The sequence below is a fragment of the Cygnus atratus genome, chromosome Z (assembly GCF_013377495.2).
Source record: "Cygnus atratus isolate AKBS03 ecotype Queensland, Australia chromosome Z, CAtr_DNAZoo_HiC_assembly, whole genome shotgun sequence".
In the NCBI taxonomy this organism is placed as follows: domain Eukaryota; kingdom Metazoa; phylum Chordata; class Aves; order Anseriformes; family Anatidae; genus Cygnus; species Cygnus atratus.
The window spans coordinates 5,047,496-5,067,043 of NC_066396.1; positions in this window are offsets into that span (position 1 = coordinate 5,047,496).

Sequence of the window (19,548 nt, forward strand, 5' to 3'; positions counted from 1 at the left end):
CACCAGCCATGGGGCTTGCCGACCCCCATGGCCACACTCCCACATCTCCCCCTTCTTTAGTAGCATAAAAAAGCGCGATTAACACAAATTAAGAAAGCACATTTAACACTAACTAAAACTCAGAGAAAAACTACCAGGCATACTAATTCTATCTTTAACAAACTTTGTAACCACATCCCTAGGAGAGGCAGGCACTAAGTGCTGCCTAGCTGGGGGGGCTTTGGCTGCCCCTCCAATTCCTGGAGTCCTTGTTTGTGGGTCTTGCATTTGCCAGCGGGATCCTCCCATACGTTGTTTTTAGTTTGAGCTGGAGTCCAAACCGCAAAGGACAGTGCTGTGATCATGTTAAGGCAGATGATGAGATGGCCGGATGGACCCATCCTGCTGACACCCATCTAGAAACCAGCTCCTGTTAAAACACAAGCACAACCTCGGCCCCAATTTGAGTGTAGTGCCCTTCCCAATGATTGGTGCTTTAATTTTTTTACCAAGACATGTGCCCTTTCTTTAACTGAGTTTCTCCCAGATCTGTCTCCCAGATCTGTCTGTTGCCTTTTCTCCTGCATGGACAGATGCAAGGACCTTCCTCTGTCCATTGATTTAAAAATTTAAGAACATAGCATGCTTTAGCTATCTTTTCCTGGGGGTCACAACCCTATTCCCCCTTTTTTTGTTTTAGAAGCATAGCTTTTAGGGTACAATGGGCCTGTTCAATAATTGCTTGACCTGCAGGGAGAATGTGGTATACCCGTCAGATGTTGAATACCCCACTGTTGAAAAAAAGTGGGTTGCATGGGCCCCATATCCTGGCCCATCATCTGTTTTAATCATTTTTGGAACTCCTAAATTCGCAAAAGCTGACAGAAGATGTTTACACACATCCTTTGCCTTTTCTCCTGCATGAACAGATGCAAAAATACAATCAGAAAAGGTATCAATTGAAACATAAACATAGCAAAGTTTTCCAAATTCTGGCAAGTGTTTAACAAACAATCCTTTAAGTCTATTACTATTAATGTCCATGACTAAGGGAGCATAGTTGGAGATGGTAATCCTGGCTGAAGTGCTCCCATATCTTCCATGAGTTCATTAATTTTTCTCAGATCATACGACAGTCTCCATTTTCCATTCCTTTTCTTGACTACAAACACCAGAGAGTTCCAGGGCTAGTCGTGGGAACAATATGTCTCGCTTTAAGTTGTTAAGCAACTCGGCCTTCGGGCCCTATGTATCCTATTCCTCCCGGATCGACAGGAAACAGATCCAGCTCCTTTTCAGGGCCTATAGGGCCTGGATCAAAAGGAACGTCCAGGTCACCAGGGGGCGTAACAGCGAAGGCCTGCGATGGCTGTAGCGCTGGGGGGGACGACGACATAGGAGGCGGATGAGTAAATGCGCCCGCAGTTCCCTCACTGTCTGGCAAAGCACGCGTTTCTTATTGTGGTCCCCCACAGCTCTTTAACGCCTCAGAGATTGCTTGCCAGGTGCCAAGCAATCCCGCCGCAACCTTGTCGTGTTTAGTAGCAGAGTCCCACGCCTTGACCTCAATTTAGTTTTTTGTTTCTAAGGCCATATGATTCCCCATAGCACGCAACTGGGGCAGTTGTGTGTGTGGGTCCGCTTCTCTTAGCTTGAGCTTCCTTCCAGCTCGGGTGCGCCTATTTCCAGCGACTTTCAGTGCGAGCTTCTTAGAGCGGTTTGCTGAGTTTGGCCGAACCTATCTTCATGAGGCGATCAATGTCCCTGTTCCTGTCCTGGTCCCTGTTCTGCTAGCCTGTCCCTATTCATTCCCTTTTTTGTTTCTGTCCCTGTTCTGTTAGCCTGTCCCTGTTCCTGTTCTTCGTGTCCCTGTTCGGGCACCATTTGTTGCGTAAAGACCACAGGGACACCACGGTTCTTTTAGGAGCAGTAACTGCTACTTCTTTATTGATGACATAACTTCATTATATCGTGTTGTCTCCCATACTGAGGACAGGCTCCCTTCTTATACCATTCGCCCCACAGCCGTACTTTACCACTAACTATTCATTGGTCAACAACTTCACCCGGCAACCGCAAACACCCAGCAACTTCCATGCCTTAAGGGCTGGAGAACAAGCAACCCCAGATGGCAAGGCGTCTCCTGAATCACCCTTCTTTGTTCCTTCTGAAGTCTTTACATTCCTGATGGCCTCATCGTTAAGAGTCCGATGTTATCACCAACCATGGGGCTTGCCGATCCCCATGGCCACATTCCCACAGGTAACAATACCAAGGAGGAATAATTAAGTCTATCCAGTCAGTTCTGCTGTGGTCCAGGTGTTTCAATATGACATGTCAATTCAACATATTTCAACTGTACCTTTTTCATGTCTTTGAGGGAAAATAAAAAGAAAAACATCGTCAGAGAATGATTGCACCTGTGTTGCTAAACTCTGGTCTATACTTAATTTCTGGAAAATATACTACTGGGAACAGTGCAGAATTAAGAAACAACAACAATAACAAAACCCACCAAACTGTGTACAATAAATTGTTTTGATAAGGTGAAAGAAATACAGAATCACAGAATCATCTAGGTTGGAAAAGACCTCCAAGATCACCTAGTCCAACCTCTGACCTAACACTAACAAGTCCTCCACTAAACCATATCACTATGGTACTAATAGTACTGCTGAGCATGCATGTATAGGAAGTATCAGCTTCATCAAATCATACAGCAATGGGAAAAACTTTTGGTGAATGAGCTGATGGTGTAAGAACAGCCAAGAGATGAGAAAACTTAAATATACCTAGTTTATATCTGCTGTGTCACGGCCTAAGTTAAAAAGCCAACCCCAGGAATGCAGAAGCTGGGTCATTGTTTACCTGAGGCCTTTTTTACCTGAGAAACACTATTAACTTATATCTTAACAGCAGGTGGAATTGGTTTTAATTATTTAAAGTAGTGTAAACTGGCCACAGGGAAAATAATCACTTGAGCCAGAAGGAGTATTAAATGAAAGAATGCTTCAAATAAAATGTGTTGTAGTATATGTATTGCTTGTAGTATATGCAGTATATATGCCATTTTGTATACTTAGTATATGTAATATGTATATCATTTTATCATGGGCTACTTCTGGTAAGTACATTTTCCAAATCAAGTCATTTAGCAGCATTCAGAAAATAACCTACTTACTCCAGAAAATCAATCAATCAATCAATCAATCATCAAAACCTTCGTATACGGAAGCAGCATGAGAAGAGATTCAATTTTAATTTACTTCTTAAAAAATTAATTTTATTCAGGGAATGTTACTTAAGGGATCCAGTAGCTTATTCATACTGGTGCAGGAAATTGTACAATATGAAATCATTCACTAATGACATCTCGCAAGAGAGAACTTAAAGTTCTGGTAACTTTTGTTGACTAAGGAGGTGTTGTGTTTTTCTGTTTGTTTATTTGTTTACTGTTAGACATTGTTTGATGCATTTCTTTGAAAAATGATGTAAAGTGGTCAGCATGTGGGAAACTCAGTTGTCCTACACCTTTAATAAAAAATAAGAGTCACACAAACTACATTTCCCAGAGTGCATTTCTCTATCTTTCATATGCGGTTAGGCTCTTCTTTCTTTCTCTTCTCTCAACTCAGAAATACAGCACTCTTGTCCCTACCTTCATCCCTGGGCTGTTTATGTGAAATGACCCTTCTTTGCTCCTTCCAGCCTTTGTATACATATGCAACAAAGAGCAGGGTGAATCACAGGAATGCTCACTGAGAAAGATGACACATTTTAGAGAAGTAGCATTGTTTGGTAGATATGATTTCAGGCTACGCAGATTTTTATTTTTTATTTTTTTTTACTAAATGCTTGAGAAAAGTATGTTTGCCCAAATATTTGCCTGTCTGCCCACAATTTCTTTCACATCTCTCTAAAATCTATGCATCTTTAACATATTGAAAACACCTATTTGCCAACTTTTCACTGACATCATCCTCACTTGTCACAGCACTGTATTACACCAAAATCAGCAGAGTTGATGCTCTTAACCTTGGCTGAAATGTGGTCCTTTCCATTCTCTCCTCCTTCTGTGAGTCATTAAAATATTAGGCAAATCTTGTTCAGGTTTATACCCTATACAGAGGCTCAGAGACCTTGGTTTTGTGGTAACCATTCAATGCACAGTGGCATTGAGAACTGTCTCCCTCCTCAAGAGAGAAGTATCCCACTGCTGATGTGAATGCCATCACATCAGTGGTCTCTGATTTTTGTTGTCAGTGATGGTGCAAGGGCAATTTCAGCTTCCCTCTGCATTCTCCCCTAGGGGTGTAAAACAGCACTCTCAGGCTGAAAATTGTTAACTAATTTATTTCTTTAGAAAAGCAGAAAATAAATAAAATAAAATAAAAAATAAAATAAATAAAATAATAAATAAAATAAAATAAAATAAAATAAATAAAATGCAGGAACAGTGCATATTTTGAACTAGACTAATATTTTTACTTAGATTTGGCTACTGACTACAAGTCAGTGCTAATCTGTGGGTCATATTTCCACACCTCTTCCCATCTCATTTGCTGGTGGAAGTAGTCCTCTACTGCTGTGTGCTTTGTCTGCACTCCCACCCAAAGTAATAATAAACCTCTACTTGTTTCCTCCTTTTCTTTCTACTTGCCTATTGGAAAGGCAAAGCAATGGAGAATCACAGCTTCTCAGAGCCTGACCTCTCAGCCAGCTTTAAGGGAGATGAAGAAGGACACTTAGCAAGACCAGCAAAGGTGACAGTATGTTTCAGTGTGTATGAGGGAGAAGAAATACCCTACACCTTCCTTATTCCTGGATTTTCACTAGTTTTAACTCCCACTTCACTACCTTGCCTAGACTCTTATGTTGACTCTTGTGTGATAAAAATTTTTATGAGTGTTTCTCAGACTCGGACTCTGCAGACTCATTATGGTTGGAAGCTTGACTGTTCTTGAAATACACAGCAGATTTTTATAAAGTACTTCTTCATATTCATAGAAAAATACATAATTTAATTTCTTGGTTCTAATATATATATGTGTATATATGTATATATTTGTACACATGTACATATACAAATATATACGTATATATATATTTTTTTGTCCATGGTCCATGAATCCTTGAGGCCTACTTGTAAGAGTTGCTCAAAAGATAGGAAGAACAGACAGCTTCTGTCAAGAAGCCATTCACTATCAAGGGGCCTGTACCTCCTTAGGAATATTTAGAGGTTCGACAAACCCTCCCAAAAAGTTGATAGCCACTTCTCAAATATATTAGTTTCTAGCCAATATAGATGAATTACATCTGTATTTAACAATCTGAATCTTTCTGGTTCCGTGACATTAAAAAAAAAAAAAAAAAAAAAAAGTGACTTTTTCAGGTTACTTACTAGTAAGTAGCAAAGTAATCCCGTGAATCATAGAACATTTGCCTATGGTGCAAGTGCTTCATTTGAGAGGTTCCCTTTGGTTTCAGTAAGTGCAGAATAAAACTCTTTTCTCTTTAAAAAAATGTATCTCTTATTTATCTTATTTGGCAAGTTTCACTTAAGAGTTCGTATTTGGCTTTGACCAGAACTGCTCTCTAATTTAATTCCTTGACCTTGAGGCTTGAGTACCAATATATAACTCAAAGTTTAACATTCACAAGGCATAGCGTATATGAAAACAGAGTTCTTAGGAATAATTTTCTGATTTTGATTACATTAAGAAAACAGCTGACCAATCATACCCTTCTGCAGCATTTGTTCCATAGATACATGTATAAACCTAACAGAACTTATAAAATGACAGGTAGCTTCCAAAGGGTTGTTTAGAAACCAAAAACCAAATTCATACATTGCAAGGAATCAATCAGTGAAGCATTGCTTTGGTTCCAAAGGAGACTCTGAATGAGGGCTATGCTATGAAATTATTCCTGCCACCAGATGCTGTTTGTCTGCTTCTGTGCTCTAATTGCTATCAATAATTAAACACAGGTCTCTGATTCATATGCACAGAGGCAGAGATTCTTAAATTAAACATTTTAAAATCATTATAGTACATTTTATATGTTCAGCTAAACACTGCACTCAGGCTGATTATGATTAAATATACTGATACTAAATTACATATTGATTCCATAAATATCAATGGATACCCAGAACAAATAAGAAGATTCCTGGTAAATAGAGGGAACATTTTATTTTCAGATGACTAACAGAAACTAGCTTATATTTGTTTATATATGTTACATTATGTTGCTGGCACATTGTGCAAAGAGACAGCATCTCCCAGTTGACTTGCAGAAAACACAAAATAATTTCCATCCATTTGGAAAATAACGAAGACAATGTTTTGTATTCAAGTTTGTGTGACAACCACTTGAAAAGCCAAGTCTGAATTCAAGTGAAGCTTTCAGTTGTTAATCAGTCTGTGACAGACATGATCTTTTCCAAAACTATACCCCAAGGTGATCCTCACTCTTCTTAATATAATACAGCCTGTGGTATGTCTGGGAAAATAAAACTAAAAAACAACAACAACAACAACAACAAAAATAAATAATAATAATAAAAACATTCCTTTGAAAATGCCCACCCTTACCCCTTGGCAGGTTCTACAATCTGATGACATATTTTGCTTATGATGATTGCTGTTAGTCATACTACTGTCCTGCCCAAATGTTTGGCAGACTTTCAAGCAGAGGTATGATGATGAGCCATCTCTGGTGATTCATTCTTTCCACTACATCCAGAGAGGTTAGTGCAGTATGTCCCCTAATATCAGGCTTGCAAACTACAGATTCTCTGGAGTCCGATGCCACTGTTCAGACATCCTTCATCTGCTCATTCTGGACCTTTGGGTCTGTTCTCCTTTGTTCCCAGAAGCCCATGAGTTGCTTTCTGTAACTTCTGTTCAGTAAAAATCATAGAATGATAGAATCATTTAGGTTGGAAAAGATCTCAAAGATCATCAAGTCCAACCATTAGCCTAGCACTGCCAAGTCTACCACTAAACTATGTCCCTAAGCACCACATCTACACATCTTTCAAATACCTGCAGGGATGGCGACTCAACTACTTCCCTGAACAGCATGTTCCTATGTCTCAAAACACTTTCAGTGAAGAATATTTTCCTAATATCCAACCTAAAACTCTCCTGACACAACTTGAGGCTATTTCCTCTTGTCCTATTGCTTGTTGCTTGGGAGAAGAGGCTGTCCTCACTCTGCTACAGCCTCCTTTGAGGTAGCTGTAGAGCATGATAAGGACTATTCGACCCGACCCTTTAGGCCTGGCTACCCAGCTAATTTTTTACCCGGCAAAGAATACATCCATCCAAGCCATGAGCAGTCAGTTTCTCCAGAAGAATACTATGGGAAATCAAATGTCAAAGTCTTTACACCTTAGCTGGGGCAGACTTGTGATAAAGTTTATTATCCATGGCATCCTTATTTGAAATCTACAGCTACAAGTGAGTCCTATTCACAGTTTCATAACTCCCTTTTTTCCTTTGCTGAGTTGTCACTGAACAGCTTTGGGAATATACAGGTCAGTGGAATAGAGAGTCTGTTGAACAAAGGTTACTTAGGGACAATGTGTTCAGTTAGACTTTGAAAGGGCCAATTATTTATGCAAAACAGTTCCCAATTGTATAGAGATTTCGCCATTGTGCACTGTGGGATGGGTATTAGTAGGGGACTTTCATTCTGAGACAATGGCAAAAGAACTACATAAAAATGATATCATATAAAGCTCTCTTCCTAAACTTACACTCCCGATCATTTAGGCTCACTTCCACAGATTTTGTTATCAGAAGGGAAAATCCCATCTCCTGAAAAATGTGTTCAGATCCTAGGAAAATCAATGTAAATAAGCACTTGTTTTTCCAGTTAAAAATATTTCTTAAATGAGCTGTTGTTGCTGAGGATATGAGATAATTTAACTTTATTACTTAACACGATATGGGTACTTAAACATAACTGTTTAATGCCATTTGTCGTTTGGCACTAGGATTTTATGTACATGCCTCCAGCTGCACTCCAAAACGGTATGGGTCTCCCCTAGGTCCTGTGTCATATTTACAAGCCCAGCAGAATACCTCAGATATTCTAGAATGTTGCAAATGACATTTATGTTTAGGCAAGCTGACTCTTTGGCACTTGCCACTTCTAGTTCATCTGTTGCTAGTATAATCCTGTAAGGGTTAATATTCATGAACCATTTGGAAAAATAAAATGCCCAAAGTACAGTGTATGTCACACCATATTTAATACTAGAAATCTTCAATTAGCTGTTGTGCATTTTCGTGCTGTACTTAAACACTTTGATTGTGTAAGACACTTTAGGAGGAGGAACATGGAAAATATGACAAAATATGGCTAAAATCATAACACAAGCAAGGTATATTAAATGCTGAAATGTTTCCTAATGAAGAACCCCCCAGTCTAATAGTCTATTGCTTTGCAATACTTTTGCCATACAAAATAACAATAACAATAAGAACAACATTAATAATAATGCTAATAATAATAATGAAGAAGAAGAAGAAGGAGAAGGAGAAGGAGAAGGAGAAGGAGAAGGAGAAGGAGAAGAAGAAGAAGAAGAAGAAGAAGAAGAAGAAGAAGAAGAAGAAGAAGAAGAAGAAGAAGAAGAAGAGGAAGAAGAAGAAGAAAAGAAGAAGAAAGAAGAAAGAAATAATCTTTAGAATTGCCTTCTAGACTTTCTGAGAAGCAAATATTGTTGGTTGGAACAGCTTAGTTACCTGTTATAAAACTCAGCTGACATTACCCGTTTTAGAACCTTATTTACAGCTTTTCATAACTTTACTAACCCATAACTCTGTGGACTGAAAAACTTTGTGTACATGTAGTGCTTTCTTGATGGACTGTACAAGTAACCAGATTATACTAAAATATTTTCACAGAATCACAGAATTGTAGGGGTTGGAAGGGACCTCAAGGGATCACAGGGCCCAACTCCCATGCCAAAGCAGGTTCCCTACAGCAGGTTGCCTTAGGGAACATTCTGGACAAAACAGTTCAAAAATTCTGGACAAAACAGTACAAATATTCCTTATATTAGGAAAGCTGGTAAAACAGATATTCTGTTTTCCTCACACAAATCACATAGTTAAAATCATAAAAAAAACCCAAACCTTTATTTTCACAGGTGTGTGTTCTAAAACAAAGTATGCATTTGGCAGGGATAAGGCCTGAGTGGCAAAAATGGCTTGACCAACTTTCATTCAGTCCCTCCTTGAGAATTACTAAATGATGGTATTATGTACCATGGGCTCCCTATCTGTTTCAGAAAACATGTATCTGTGAATCAGAATCATGAAATAATGTAGACTGTTGTTTATAAAACCCCATCTCATTTATTGAAAATGTTGAAATGACAATAGTAAACAAATTTTGAGATTGAAAAGAGAAAAAATATACTCTGAGAACTTATTGAACCTTGTGTGTAGTAGATTGGTGATTAGTTATCTTTTAAAAAGTTAATTTAAGCCCAGAAAGTGAGCTTACACCTTCATAGACCTCCAAAAAATCACAGGAGGTAGAAATACCATGAAGGCTTCAAGGAATAAATTTCAAGCCTGTTGGACATACCTTTAGTGGTCAAAAATTCTCTTGGAGATAAATCCTGTTCAAGGTGTAAATTCCCCGTTGTGTAACTAAGCACAAAATCTGTCCTATTCCTCCTCCTGTAGTTAGAACATCCAGCAGAAATGGCAGCAGAAAGATGAATTTTATAACTTCTGAAAGGAGATAAGTGCTTTTATTTTTATTTATTATTTATTATTTTATTATTTATTTATTTATTTATTGAGATCTTCTACCTGATCTATTACCTCTGTCTGGCCACTAATTCTAGGACAATATTCTTATGAGTTAAAAGGTATGACTGCTTTCTAAAAACCATCTTACAAAGGCCAGGACGCACTTTCACTCACTCTCTCCCTCCTTTCTTCCCCATGTTTCCTAACTGCCAATGACCATCTACTTCTTCCCCACACTGTACCCTACCAAGTTCCTATTTCTCTTTTTCTGCTGTTAGGCAAGAGGCAACACATATAGAGTGGTGAATATGGTGAATGGTATCTGCCTCTCAGCAGCTAAATTGACCAGGCAGAATGTGTTGTTTTTTAGCAGTTACATGTAGCCCTGAGGCTTTATTTTTTTAAAAAAAATCTCACTTGTAAGTATTTTAATATATTTAAGATTTCTACTCCTTTGTCCAGTTTGGCTGATATTTGCCAAAGGGATCGAAAGTTACTGGGAGAAAGAGGGCTGACAGAAAGACACAGTCAGAGATATAAGAGTGATGCCATCACATCAGGTTTGTCCCCTTAGTAAATCAGTCTAAAATGTGGGACGCTTTCAGTATTAAGAAATCTGATCGCTGCCCTAGAGATACAGTCATAACACTGCATCTGGCATGACTTTCTTACATGACGTTGGCCACATCACTTCAATCATCTTAATATGACTTCAATTATGAAATGCAGTAGAGCTGAGCTATGGCAACTAGAGCTGCAGTAACTAGGGTTTGGGTTTTAAAAACACACAACATACTATATAATGTGAAGAACTCTAAAAACGTGGGTCCTATGGGACTCAAGTAGGACACTGAATTAGGGCAGACTCATGACCTGAATTTTTCTGGCTGACGTTTAACAAAAAAATCTGGGTTCCTAAAGTCATATTTGGCTGAAACTTAGAAGCCAAGGATCATGAAGGCAATTTTGAAAATAAATAAATAAATAATTAAATATGCTTACTTTTAACAGCTTACTACCTGAGTGAAACTGCAGTCTTCAATAAGGTATCAAGGATCTTTGGGTTCTGAACTTTTTGACTGTTCATTTGTTATCTTTCAATTTCCAGTGATTTCTCAAGGCAAGGTATGTGATCAGTAATAGAATTGTAGGGTAAGAAAATCATTTAGGTTGGAGAAGATCTTCAAGATCATCTAGTCCAACCATCAACCTGACCTACCAAGTCCCATCACGTCTTATAGTGCCACAAGCCCTTGAAGAAAATCATTCTCTAGAACAAGGGTTCTCCATCATAGTTTGCTAGTGAGACTGGAACTGGCAGCAGCAATGTTGCAATCAGTCACAACAGCACCAGCAACAGAAGGTCTTAATGATCTGCTGGACTAAAAATCATAATCTTCCCAGTTCTTACCATAGCCTACAGCTGACCAAATTATAAACACATTCCCAGTCCTCTGTCTTCCCCCTACTTCTCTCATACTTTCCACTCCCATGAGCCATTTAAAGTTAATTCTATCCCCAGACAGTTAGTGCTAATCATCTGACTAGGGCTAACAGTTAAGAGGTGCATATTTACACTGAAATTATTCTAAGAACACATTTTTACAAGCTTCTCGTAGATGCACATACAGTACTTGCTGGTTTCCTGTTCCTCTTCTAACGCCAAAGACAGTCATAGGTCTTGAGAATCTTACTGTATTCATAATCATTTTTTGCCTTTTTTTTTTTTCTTGGTTGCTGTTGGAAAGAGGTAAGAAGATAACTAAGTGAAAGAGACCAATTATTAACAGCAAGACGTGCTTGTTTTGTGCCACCTTGTCTTCTGGAAAGCTGTAGGATCCAGTTCCTATCGGACTGCATTAAGCAAATCATCTCAAGCTTAAGGTATGTACATACAGCCAGTTAAATAGAGAACATGTTTTCATTACTTATCACTTGAAAGTGAAGCTTTATGTAAATGAGGGAAGCAAATAAGATGAGGTCAGAAGGCCATGGTAGATCTGTATTGACAGGTAATCTTCAATAATGTGTAAGATACCTACTTCAGTGCTGGTACAGCTTTTGAGGACTATGTTATGTATTATCAATTTTTGCAACTATAATAAAAATGCTTGTTGTTCTTTCTAGAGTGAGTCACTCTATTGAATTATTATTATTATTATTATTTTATTTGAAAGAAAGTTTGTGGGACACCTTACAACATCAATAAGATAATGCTGCAAACTTTTCAACCAAAACATGTTTCCTTTTTAGGGCATGGATGTATATACTACAGCTCAAAACCAAACACTCTTAGTATTTAAACTTAGATCTGGATTCTGGTTTCAGAAAAGGGGTGACAGTAGTTGACAATCTTTCCCCTTTCTTGTATCAAGTGATTATGTTTTAGTGTTGTATCTGTCAGGAACCCAACAGAAAATAATTGATGTTACAGAAGTAGCACGATACTGTAACAGTGAGCAACAGCAAAATCTACAAGAAAATTAATTATTTTGTTTCCAGAGGAAGGTTTGATTAGCATGTGATAATAACTACCTGGGGCTATACATGGAACAATAAGCATTAACCAAGAACCACTGCTCATTAAATGAGCACTGTCCATTCTAAATTAGCCAAATGTCCTGTGGAAAAAGCAGTTTGTGATTGATGTAATTAGATGTCGTATTGTAAAGTGTATAAACATGCACAGGGTGAGCAAATTCAGGTACACAAACTGAGCTCTAGCATGTCTGGACATGAGCACTTAAGTTTGCAAGACCCGCTAAAAATCTTTTATGCAGATACTGTTTAAATTCTGAGAACGATATTAGGAGGTCTCCTCATTAGTTTCTATGAAGATAGGACCTCATTCTAAAAATACAGCTGAAAACAATACAGAGAAACCAGGTAAACTGTTGGATATTTGCAACTCTTTACAGCTCTTGCAATCTGATTGGAAAAAATCAAAAGTACTACCTGGGTCTTTAACAGTACAAAGTTTAGAACAACTCAAATCTCCCTGTTCAAGAGGTTGGTAAGAGTCAGAGATGTAATGTAGATCACAGAATCACAGAATAACAAATTAATCTAGGTTGGAAGAGACCTTCAAGATCACCGAGTCCAACCTCTGACCTAACACTAACAAGTCCTCCACTAAACTGTATCACTAAGCTCTATATCTAAATGTCTTTTAAAGACCTCCAGGGATGGTGACTCAACCACTTCCCTGGGCAGCCCATTCCAATGCCTAACAACCCTTTCAGTAAAGAAGTTCTTCCTAATATCCAACCTAAACCTACCCTGGCGCAACTTTAGCCCATTCCCCCTCGTCCTATCACCAGGCACGTGGGAGAATAGACCAACCCCCACCTCGCTACAGCCTCCTTTAAGGTACCTGTAGAGTGCGATAAGGTCACCCCTGAGCGTCATCTTCTCCAGGCTGAACAATCCCAGCTCCCTCAGCCGCTCCTCACTTGTTTTCCAGACCCCTCACCAGCTTCATTGCCCTTCTCTGGACTCGCTCAAGCACCTCGATGTCCTTGGATGGCATACTGAAGTACTGGACATTCTTTGAAAACATAATAGTGGACAATATTTTCTGTCTGCTGCTTATGAAAGTGGAAAAACAAACAAACTTATTTTCTACTATTTCTTACTGAATTATATAAAAGGTACTTTTTCCTAAAAGTGTCACTCTTTTTTTTTTCCCTTTTCAGCCATTCTCATGTTGTCTTGACTTCAATATAAAATGTTTCAGAAAACTTCCTTCCCTTCCCTTCCCTTCCCTTCCCTTCCCTTCCCTTCCCTTCCCTTCCCTTCCCTTCCCTTCCCTTCCCTTCCCTTCCCTTCCCTTCCCTTCCCTTCCCTTCCCTTCCCTTCCCTTCCCTTCCCTTCCCTTCCCTTCCCTTCCCTTCCCTTCCCTTCCCTTCCCTTCCCTTCCCTTCCCTTCCCTTCCCTTCCCTTCCCTTCCCTTCCCTTCCCTTCCCTTCCCTTCCCTTCCCTTCCCTTCCCTTCCCTTCCCTTCCCTTCCCTTCCCTTCCCTTCCCTTCCCTTCCCTTCCCTTCCTTTTCCTCTCCCTTCCCTTCTCCCCCCCCAACTTATCTGCATGAAATTAAAACTCAATCTAGAGTTCTTCATGTGCTTAAGAATTAGAATCTCTAACAAGACCAGAGCCTGAGAAGTGATGCATATCATATTAAGCACAAATTCAGTGGAGCAGAATTGTAGTTGTAGATTCCCCTTTTGGCTTGTCAGCCACTGCTTGCATCACTTCATTATTCATTTTTTCATCCTTGTGTTTCCTACAGTGCAGAGCAACATCTTTGCCTCCCTTCTTTCATTCTCTCTCTTTTTCCTCTGCTTCTGAATTAGGTTACAATAGAATTTTGTCCAAATTCAGGCTTTGCATTACATCCAAACCACATTTCAAAAAATTTTACCAATTTAATGAGAGTAAATCTTCATTTCCACATATTGCTGGTACATATGTGAATCATTTGGATGCATAAATGTACAGGAAGTTCATTAACTGATTATAGTGGGAGGAAATAGTCATAGAAGCAATGCAGAAAAATTACTGCATTTCTGACGGCACTGAAGAATGGAACTCTTCTCTCTCCATTTGGCAGACTCATACAGAATAAAAAACAAAGATCTCCAGACTGGTCTCTTAAAGGCATCTACTTTACTCTTAATAGTACTGATATAGAAATAATTTAGTTTGAAATTCCTGATGCTATATTTAGTTAAATGAAAGCATGTCTCATAAATGCTTTTAACTGCTTGTTTTTCATCTACAGTTTCCATTTACTTCTCTGGTTGTGCCAGAAGCTTCACCCTACCTTAAAAAAATAAAAAAAATAAAAAATAAATTAGAATTTACTAACTGTATTTCAGCTTTTTACTTCATTTGTTTCTCTTCCCATTGTATTGAGGATATATCACTCAGAATGGAGCACGAGATATAAGGCTACAATATCAGACTTTCAACAAATTTTGGTAGTAGTTGATTTCTGAAAACTAAGCTCCTCATGTTGTAATATTAATTTACATACTTAAAACACATTAGCATTAAAGGTCTGACTTCCACCAGAACTTTCATATGTGATGAAGACACCCAGTAATTACAGAATATGTAGGGTCACGCAGTTACTTCCAGATCCAGACTTTTAGTTTTTTTTTTTTTTTTAAAGAATAATAATAATAATAACAATAATAAAATCCTCTTCAGAATCTCTCTTCTTCCCTCTCTTTTATTTACTGTTCACTTCACTTTCCTAAGTTTTATCTATTTCTCATTGCAAATGGATTCAAATTTTAACAATAAGTGTTGCAAGATTTTTACATTTAAACTACAAATGTTAATAGTAATATATTTTCTTAATTGAACCATGCAATCCCTGAAGTCCAGACAAAAACTAGTTTTAAGATAGAATGTGGTATACAATATATTAGTTGTCCTTGATAAATCCCTCTATTGTGCAGAGGCTTTAGTCCAAGTTTCAGAGAATTTCTCCAATGTTTGAACCTCAAAATAGTGAACCTCCCCTGGAGTGAAGTGCTTGTACATGTAATGTTAAGTTGCCAGAGATACAATATGAAAACATTGACTGGGAGGAAGATGAGAAAGAAGGCTTCCATTCTTAGTGGATTACTTAAGTTATGTTGCATATTTATTTCATGACTCAGTACATCATCACATTGGACAAAAGTCAGTGGATAAAAGTCCATTTCTTCCTTTAAAGTACTGTAAATAATGTTTCTTAGGATATTTCTGCAAGAGCACAGGAAATACTTGAACCTGAGTTATGAGTTTTTTTGATGGAGCTCTCCTACCTCTGTTTTCCTAGAAGGCAGTAACTCTTTCTAGATGCCCTGGTCTGCACCTGCTCCATGAGGCATGTCTGGACACTGGGTCCAAAGCAGGTGAGCAAAGTGAAGAAATGAATTAGGTGCTTGACTTTGGGCAAGTGTTCTTGAGTATGGTGAGAAAAGTAAACATTTTACAGGAAGTCCTTTTTATTGTTCTAAGATTTCTTAAGGTGTTCTTGGTCTTAAATATAAGTTAAACAGTGATTTCAAGCTTTGAATTTTAGATTAAAGCTCATAAAAATGAGGCTAGGTGTGGTTTAAACAACTAAATCCCTGTTCTAGCATAGTCCTTATGTTTATTAATTAGGTAATAATAACAATAAACACACACACACAAAAAAAAACAACAACACTACAGCAACAACAACAAAAACAAAAACACAAAACCATAAAAGGTCTGTCTGTTAGTTAAGACAGAGATTTCCAAGGAAGTCTGAATGAATTAGGTATGAAATTCAGATTAATTCAAGCCTCTTAATACCATAACTGATCTATATTCTCAGCCTAATTCCCTAGTGATACCTTTTTCTTTATTTCATTTATACTTTAACAACTAAAGCTAAGTAAAATTCAAAAGAGATTCCTGATATAAATAAGGTTCTGATTCTGTTTCCAATTTTCAGCACTGTTGGTATCAAAACATTTTTTTTTTTTTTTCAAAGGCTCCAGAATAGTTTCAATCCAAGTATACTGGCATTCATGGACTTTCCAAAGTGTCTGAAATCAGCTGGCTGGTGTATCAGCTAGAGGGTGATTCAGTTCCCTAAATCTTTATTACCATTTCAGGAATTCTGTGGTATCTGCTGTTTTCACATGGGACTGGCAAATATGTTCCAGAAAACCTACAGCATTCTTCAACAGAAACTGGAGGTCATGCTAAAGTATCTCATGTAGCACTGGACATTACTGTGAGTGCAGACAAATTTAGTCTCAGCCCAGGGAGGATCGATGAGTCTGTAAGGCCTCGTAGGCAGCAGGATGAGTCTTTGGGTTATAAATCCTGGTTTATGGGTGTACGTAGCACACAGAGATGTTTCTTTATGCAGCTAAGGAGTGTCAAAGGCTGAGAGATGAGACATGGAGGGCTGCTAACCCCTTTCTACTGTCTTATTGCAAATGGAGGCAGAGCAACTGAAGTGGAAATTAAGCAGAGTGTAACTGCCTAAATCCCTTTGTAGATTGCTCGGAAGTTGTTTCACTTTTAAAGGTGTTGGATGCTCTGCACTTCCCCCAAATCAGGGACTTCCACCTGTATTCTCACTGAGGTTTTATTCTGTAAGTGTAGCTGGAGGGCTTGATTTTCACTGGTGCCGAATAGCATTAATTAATATCTGTAGTTTGGCACCTGGCAACTGCAGAACTCAATCCTAGACACTATTTTTGAAAACATGAAACTGTCTTTAAGCTCCAGGGAAACATTTCGCAGAGATGGAAAAGAGCTGTTTCACCAGCTTCACCTCATACATATAAATCACAGAGTTTTATTTTTAATTGTTGGTTGACTCTTTATTGGATATAGTTTAGTATAATTTTTTTTTTTTTTTTTTTTTTTTTGAGGGGAGGGTTAGGATTTCCTCACACCCAGGGTAGGGGATATGAGGAAAGATGACAGTTCATTTGCAGGTAGGGGACCCCCTTTTCCAGCCCCATATGCCTGTTTGAGGCCTGTCTGCTTCAGGAAGCGTACAGGCCGCGTCGCTTAGCAACCACCCTCCCTTCCCTCTGCGTGGCACGAGGGTGCGCTGCGCATGCATGAGCACTGGCAATCTGCTCTGCAGGCCGCAGAAGGCCCTGTTGTGATACAGCTAGATTATACATAGAGATGTTTTGCTGGTGATCAACCCACTGCGACTCAGTGCAGCCAAAATGTCAGGCAGCTCCTTTTAGTGTTCTGTCTCTGAGCTGGAAGCATGCGGGATCATTGTATTTGATCTGCTGCAAAACTTAAGGGAGTATTACTAGGGCAGTGAGTCCTTAGTGCAAGTTTTTACTGAAAAGCTATTTGCAAGCTCTATAAAGTTTTGCTGAAGTGTCCATGATGTTTCTCAGAACAGAAGGAAATGTAAAGAATGTACAGTCACAAAAAGGGAGAGTCATTATTGTGTGGGACTGAATTGAAAGATAGTCACTTAACTGGTTAAAAAACAAACAAACACAAAGGCTTCACATGATGATTTTTTTCCCTCTGGCCACTTGTCAGAAAAGTACATGAAGAAGCAGTGAGGTGGTTGCATACATTTATGTTTGTGGTACCTACATGTGTGTATGCTAGTCATCTGGTGGTGGGTCTAAGACGTACACTAGATGGTGCTTGCTCAACACAGGGAACAAAAAGTGCGTCTGTCTCAGGATGTGTCAGCAAGTCAATGCTCCACCTCCTCCTCAAGTATTTTCTGGGATGTTCATTCTGTTCCTTTAAGTGGAGTCATGAATTAAATATAGAAAGTTCATGAGTGATGTAAAAAGATGGTTATTCGTTATTTCACTGACCAATGCAATGAAGAAATAATTGGCGTATTTGCATATATGTTTATATATGCTTATGTACACACACAGTCTTGGCAGCTCCAAGTTTCTAAAGACAGAAAAGTGGTACTGTGAAACCTTTTCTATAGTGCTTTGTAGAGCTACACGTGCACAGAAATGAGATGAAAGGAAGGGCTCTTTACAATATGTTTGTACAGCATCCAACACTGAAGGGGTTTTGACAAAAGTCTAAAACCTAAGTTTTTTTTTTTTTTTTTGGGGGGGGGAGGGAGGAGACGTGGGGGGGGTGGAAGGGAGAATATTTGTCTTTCCCATGTCAGCAGTTTATTCACAGAGAATAAAAATAAAATAAAATAAAAATCTGAATCCTGACGGAAATGATCTCTGCATGTTTTATAAAGACATATAAATCGTATAAAAGCTTTTATATACCTTTAGGACATCTAAGAAACTAAAAGGAAGAAAACCTGAACCAATAATTGTTATACTTTCATGTGGTCCATACATTTGTATATATCATCAAAGGATGTCTCAGATTTCATTCAAAATTATAATAATAACAATCATCATCATCATCTTCACAAACTATTGACAGTAATTCAATGTCAACATATATGCTCACAATATCCTAGCTCATCTAGGATTAATAACCTAACAAGGTATACCATATATTTATTATTGGTCTATTGTTCTTAAATTCAAGACACTGGAACAGCTTATAATAGTTTAACAACCCAGATAAACACATTTAATTCTAAATTCATTTAAGGATCTTGTTTATTTCAGTCATGTCTGGAGGCTTGTATACCTGGAATGTGGTTTTAAATCAAATATAATTACTTTCAATGGATGTACATTTTGAGCATGGATGAATTTTGGACAGAGAAAGAGAAGTGGATAGCAGGGCTGAAGGGAGGGAGGACTGGCAGGAAAAAGAGAGAAGTTGAGCCAGATGTACTTGGATTGGTGCCAACATCTGAACCCAAACATCCCAGATCAAATTGTGCTGCCAAAACATACAAAAAAAGCTGAAAAAATAGTTCATTGGACTCCAGGTGTTTGTAAAAAGATCAGTGGTGGGAAGCTATTTTCTGTGTTTTATTAAATGGGATAGGATATAAAGAAGGTTGGAGAAGTGGATTTGACTGCTTGTGGAAGTCTTGTGCAGGTGCATACCAAGGCCAAGTTGCTAAAAGGTGTAACAGAAGCAAATAAGCATAAACAATATTAGTCAGTGTGTTTCCAGTTCTCAGGACTAGACAGGCATTTCATTCAGCTGTGTTTGGGCAGTAGCTTGCAATGATTCCTTGGCCTTCCCATTTTTATGTTTCTGAACTTCAAGGAGCTTCACTGGCTTCAGTATGAAGGAAATACTTGCTTTAAAGGGGGGCAAGACGTCCAAGCAGCCCATTGTGGGGCAGGGTCATGCCAGACTATGCTTGCATCTGGATTTTGT